We start from the raw sequence: 5,773 nt of genomic DNA, 5'->3' as shown, positions 1-5,773 counted from the left end.
AAGAACAGGAATTTGAGGCTAATATGAGCACACATTCCTAGAAACTATAGTTAAAGTTTAAAAAGTGAGTCTCTGGGTAGGTCTGTCCCCATAATAGTCTCAAAACCTAATGTCTACTGCTGTTGTAGCCCATCCACCTGAAGGTTATAATGGTGTAATGGTAGTTCAAACCAATCTGGCTATTTTATTTGAGCTATCTTATTAACAAAGTATTTCCACCCACAGAACTGTCAATCACTCAGTGTGTTTTGTTTTTCACACCACTCTGTGTAAACTCAAAGCCACAGAAATCACTTTTCCTCATTCTGATGTTTGATGGAAGCATTAACAGAAACCCTTGACATGTATCTGCATGAATTTATGTATTTTGCTACTGCCACATGACTGACTGATTGGATAAATGCATAAATGGACAGGTTTACAGATGTTCCTGTTAGTGGATGGTGAGCGCATCATGAGTTAAAACATGGGGCACTGATGACCAGAATTAAAATCATTATTAAATTGTGCTTTGTGTGTGTGTGTGTGTTTGGGGTGAGGGATGGCAGGGAATGGGGAGGTGTAGGGTTAAGGGACTACATAGCTCAAAGCTTCTCCAAAGTGTTCATCATCAGCTGGACATGCTGCCTGATGAGTCGGGTAACTGCAGTGACCAAGGCTTCTGGGTCGTCGTAGAGCTCCAGGGGCTGAGAAAACAGAACTACTAAAAGTTCTGTCAGCTGATCCTATTGACACACACACACACACACCAAACACAAATCCAACAGTGTCACTGACTTAGAGATACAAAGCTGTGAATTTGTGTATCGTGGCATCAGAAGATATTCCACACTTACAACAAGCACTGTAAAATACAGCTCTGCTGCAGGCTCCCACACATCCAGGTCCCACATGCTGAAGAGTGCCATCAGCTGCTGTGAGAAAGACAACAAGCTCCATTAGTGCCATATATTATCACTGGGAACATTCTAAATACAAGAAAAATATTCAACATTTCAGGCATAATTTAGAAATCTTCTGATAAGACACTTACTGTCTCAGGTGTAAAGCTGTTCCTGTAATAGCCGTTGAAAGTTGAAATGTTGGAGCTGCACAAACATGAAAAATGTAAAAAATGACATTACATATACATTGCTTTACATGTGGCAGTTCTATGATACCAAAATCTTTGATATTTAAACAAGTCATTTTCTACAGGCATATGCAAGCTTACACCGGCCCCGGAGAGCTCTGCTGCAATCGATTCCTGGTTAGACGATGTCCTCAGGAACCGGATCAGCGCCTCGTAGGCCAACTGTACATGACCTGTGTCCAGTGAAAGCGAAACAAAAACAAATCTCTATAACTCACTTTGTCTACGGTGTTCAACATGGCTACTTATTTTAAACCCTGCATGCATGTCCAGTTTTCCTTTAAAGATACACAGATGATAGAACACATAGCCCAAATTTTCATTATGGACATTTTATTTGAATATATTTCCTAAGAATGTCCTTCATTCATAACAGACTGTGATCATAATAAAACAGAAAATTAACTATTGATAGGAGAATAAAATTCACCTGGTTGTTAGCTGCTGCCAGTTGCATCACGATCTTCTTTCTGGTCAGAAACAGGAAGTTCTGATTAAGCATGCAGCCGAACATAGTCTGAATACAAGACAGCACACAATATAAGTTAAAGCAGAGTGGACTTTACCTGTGCAATAACAGTAGCTACACAAAGGTTTTACTCACAGCAAACGCCTGGCGGAGAGCAGGCAGCTTCAAGCCGATATCCGTCACCTCTCTGTCTGAAAGTAGGCAGCTAAGGAACAATGGAAATGCTTAGTGTATGTTACACATAAATAACACCATTACACCATTAAACTGGGAAGAGGATTGTACCTAATAAAGGGCACCTCCGTCTCCTCTGGGCTAAATCTCTCCTCACACTCCTGCAAGGCAAATTAGCAATGAATCAGTAAAACTATCCCATTCAGGAACATAGCAGCCTATGAAGATACACATCAGTTTGGAAACACAGAAATACCTCAGAGTCGCTCTATGAGGAGAGCAAACATCTTCCTTCACCCAAGTGGCAGTGTCCACCTGTCCATCTGCAGTCACATGCAGGTATGTGCAGGTCACCTTTTTAAAGGTGTGCTGTTAAATAAATAAATAAAAATGATTAACATATATTATTAAAGATTCTTTATATACATACTAAAAAATATATAGATACTGAACAAATAATCATATATAATGTGTAATAAATTTACCACATAATCCTCCAGGGCCACAAGGACGGATGATTCCATGCAGTTACAGCAAATGTATTCTGTAACCCTCCCAGATACACTCTTAAAAGACATTTTAAAGTGAACACAATTAATTACTGCAATTAACAAAAGATTTGTGATGCCATAACAAACAATCCCTACCTGTTAGTGAAACAGTCCTCAACACAGATATCATAAGGGATTCCCTGCAAATGCACAGCAAAATCAACTGAAACTCAAGATCTTTTTCACTAAAGTTCTCTTCTAATAATCATTAATGTCAATTCTCTTCATCAGAGTAATAAAGACTGTGATTACTTCGTGATTCAAGATGTACGTCTGTGTGGTTTCACACAGTCCACTCTCTGGACCCCTTAACACCATGAGGATGTCTCTCTTATTGTCCACTGACTAGAAATAGAAAAACAATTCTAAACATTAGAACTTGTAAAGACGTGTGTGTGTGTCTCAGCTGCAGCACTGTACAGTACCTCAGACTAGGAGCTGATGAAGTCTGGAGACTGAACCTGATCACACCAGGCTCTGTTCAGCTCACCAGCACTGGGAGGCTGTGAAAAGTAGAGCAAACAGTTCACAAGTGTTTCATATTCTAGCAGTTTCATACTAACACATCTAACATTCTGTCACATGGACAATCCAGTGATCATCTTTCGTTAATAAATCGTAGGTTTGGTTACCAGAAGGACAACTGAAGTGTCATGGTGAGGTTCAGTGGGACAGAGCAGCAGGTTTAGCTCATTGACCTTAACACACACACACACACACACACACAGACGATTAGTAGCAGCCTACATGTGTGAAATGTAGATAAAATAGGACTATGTATCTGACACATACCTGGAGGACAGAGGGAGTATCAAGTGATTCTCCCAGCACATCCACAGAGTCTGTAAAAAATGAGTTTTCTGTGACTTCAATTACAACTAACATTTTCTATTGTACATGTAAAACCCAGAGCCAGGTTTATTAGTTAGTAGGTAAAATTAGGAGAAATATTGTATCGTGTTGAGATCTTAAAATGAGTAGCCATGTTTTCAAGTGCATTAGCATTCAGCTAACTATTAAACTGTATACTTCATGCCCAAGCATTAACAATAAAAGATAATATTTTGCGATCTGCTGGTTTTAATGTTTTATTCTATATTTTATTCTAGAATATTTAGCTGTCGAGTATTATTATAGTGTATAATTATTAAAACGTTTATCCGAGTTCAGCAATCTAACTATCTTTATACTCACTATGATAGTGTACACGATGAACTACATTCTAAAGGCAGATAACACATTTGTAACAAAAAGACATTAATGACATTAAAAAGTACATTAATTTAACATGTAATTTGTGTAATAATGAAACACAGACAAATTCTCTAGATAAATAACATTAGGACAACAAATACACCGTCATTTAAAGCGGTAAACGTGGCGCGTGAGCTAGCTAATCACTATGCTAACCATGATTTAGTGTAAAACCAGTAGTCATTATTGTTAAAAGTGACCGACCAGTGAGGTAAACATCTTATTGCAGAAAAAAATGAAATAAAGGAAATAAAATAAATTCTTAAGCCAATGTCATGAATCCCGTTAAGTATTTTGCTGTGTAGTTTATTCCTATGGCCGAGTTCGCTAGCAAGGTAACTAGCATTAGGCTAATACGCGGCAAAAGAGGATATCGCTGATTAACTAGATAACATTAGACTGTAACACAGTGTACCTTAAACATGATTTATTGTAAAAACACTATGATATTAAAGTCAAATCATCCTACCGTGAGCTGGTCAGGAGGAGCGCTTCATCTCCACAAGTAGCGCTAAATGCAGTAACCTGCACCTGCAGAGACACCCAGCAGCCCCGCAGCACAGGCCAGCTCACGGAGAGTCCAGTTCACGTCCGGTAGAAATCTCCGGAAATCCATTGGGGTTTTCTTCTCAAGTCTCTTTCTGTAGTCTTGATAGCCGATGGTGATCCGGAGTGTAGGATCCGTGCACAGGCTCTGAACCCGGGGCTCGAGACCCACGTGGGATTGTCTGAGATGAGGATTGGGGTTAGTGCATAGAAACTTCCTTTATGGATTATTTAATAATAATTTTAAAAATAAAGTGAAATAATAAAAAACAATTATAAAAAAAAGTATTTTCTTCTATGTTTTGTTAATAATATTTTGTATTTATGAATGGACTTTTATTTTTATTGGGAAGAGTCTAAGGGACTTTTATTTTGCTGAAATATATTGAGCAGTGACTTTTTGGGGGAATCAGTGTAATTGGAGACAGAAGAGACGGTAAAGTAAGAAAAAGGTTATGAATGAAGAGCTGGTCATAGTGTCCGTGTTTTATTATTGTTATTAACCCCGAACACCCACAACAACTCAACTATTACACTAGGTAAGGAGGTGCAGTCTATACTACAGGGCAGAAAGGGCAATAAATCACACTATCTTCATTCAATAAAATAACAAACACTTTGTCCATACCTTCGGGACAAAATTGGATATGCCAATCCATTTATTGTCCATTTAGCATTGCAAACAAAAAAGGAAGCATTCCGATACTTAAGTCCAATTTTCAACTAAGAAACAAATATTTTATTCAAGACAACACGTAACACTCTTCCAGACTCTCTTCCAGACACAATCCATTCAAAATACTCAGATACGCCCTCTAGTGTCCGGAACAACAATTACACATTAATATAATAACTCCAACAGCTACTTTCATTAATCCTTTGTCTTCAGAGTTAATCACTGCTATATTTATATCGTTTTTTCAATGTTTTAGAGCCTGCTTAGCTATAATATCCACCTCCTCATTACCCTCTACTCCAACATGAGCTGGTCCCTATGAGAATTATTTCTGTTAAAATGTCTTTCCATGATGATTTTCCACTCAATAAAAGTACTGAATGTGAATCAGGGCAACACTTAGTTTTTCTATTCACTGTAGAGAAGTTAACAACAATAAAAGAACTATGAAATAAATAAGAACATAAATATATATTTACTGAAATATCTGCAGATGATACAATGACCCCTTCAGACTTAGGGATGTTTTCATGATGAGATTCACCTTTCAGTACAGAATAAATAGTACAGTTCAAGTAGAAACTGCTCCTTTAAATACAAAAAAACACAACTGAGAAAGACACACACTCAAGCATTAAATAAATACTCAGACACTGAATTTATTTATTTCAGTTTATTTTCATAGCACAACTAAATTGTGCTAAAGGAATTAAAGCAGCTGTACAGAAGTTTAAAGTTGAGTTTATAAAAATAAAGTTTAAAGGTGAGTTTCTATTTATCTCTAATGAGCAAGCCTCAGGTGACAGTGGCAAGGAAAAACTCCCTGAGATGATATGAGGAAGAAACCTTGAGAGGAAGCAGGCTCAGAAGGGAATCTCATCCTCATTTGGGTGACACTGAGGGAGATGTACACTGATCTCCTCATCATGGCACCTGTTAGTGGGTGGGATATATTAGGAGGCAAGTGAACA

The 5,773-nt window shown here is 37.8% G+C and overlaps 2 long non-coding RNA genes across 2 annotated transcripts; both read right to left on the bottom strand.

The window, feature by feature from the left end:
* Positions 1-518: 518 nt before the first annotated feature.
* LOC131346468 (uncharacterized) lies at positions 519-1,655 on the bottom strand. Its single transcript, XR_009203613.1, has 5 exons — positions 1,563-1,655; positions 1,214-1,305; positions 1,034-1,088; positions 837-914; positions 519-725 (listed from the first exon to the last, which is right to left on the bottom strand). It is a non-coding gene; the product is annotated as an uncharacterized LOC131346468 (long non-coding RNA).
* Positions 1,656-2,958: 1,303 nt separating this feature from the next.
* Positions 2,959-4,180, bottom strand: LOC131346470 (uncharacterized). The gene is made up of 3 exons (XR_009203615.1): positions 4,050-4,180; positions 3,119-3,168; positions 2,959-3,024 (listed from the first exon to the last, which is right to left on the bottom strand). It is a non-coding gene; the product is annotated as an uncharacterized LOC131346470 (long non-coding RNA).
* Positions 4,181-5,773: the final 1,593 nt, after the last annotated feature.

This window comes from Hemibagrus wyckioides, linkage group LG26 (assembly GCF_019097595.1).
Source record: "Hemibagrus wyckioides isolate EC202008001 linkage group LG26, SWU_Hwy_1.0, whole genome shotgun sequence".
Lineage (NCBI taxonomy): Eukaryota > Metazoa > Chordata > Actinopteri > Siluriformes > Bagridae > Hemibagrus > Hemibagrus wyckioides.
This window is presented reverse-complemented; position numbering and strand designations above follow the sequence as displayed.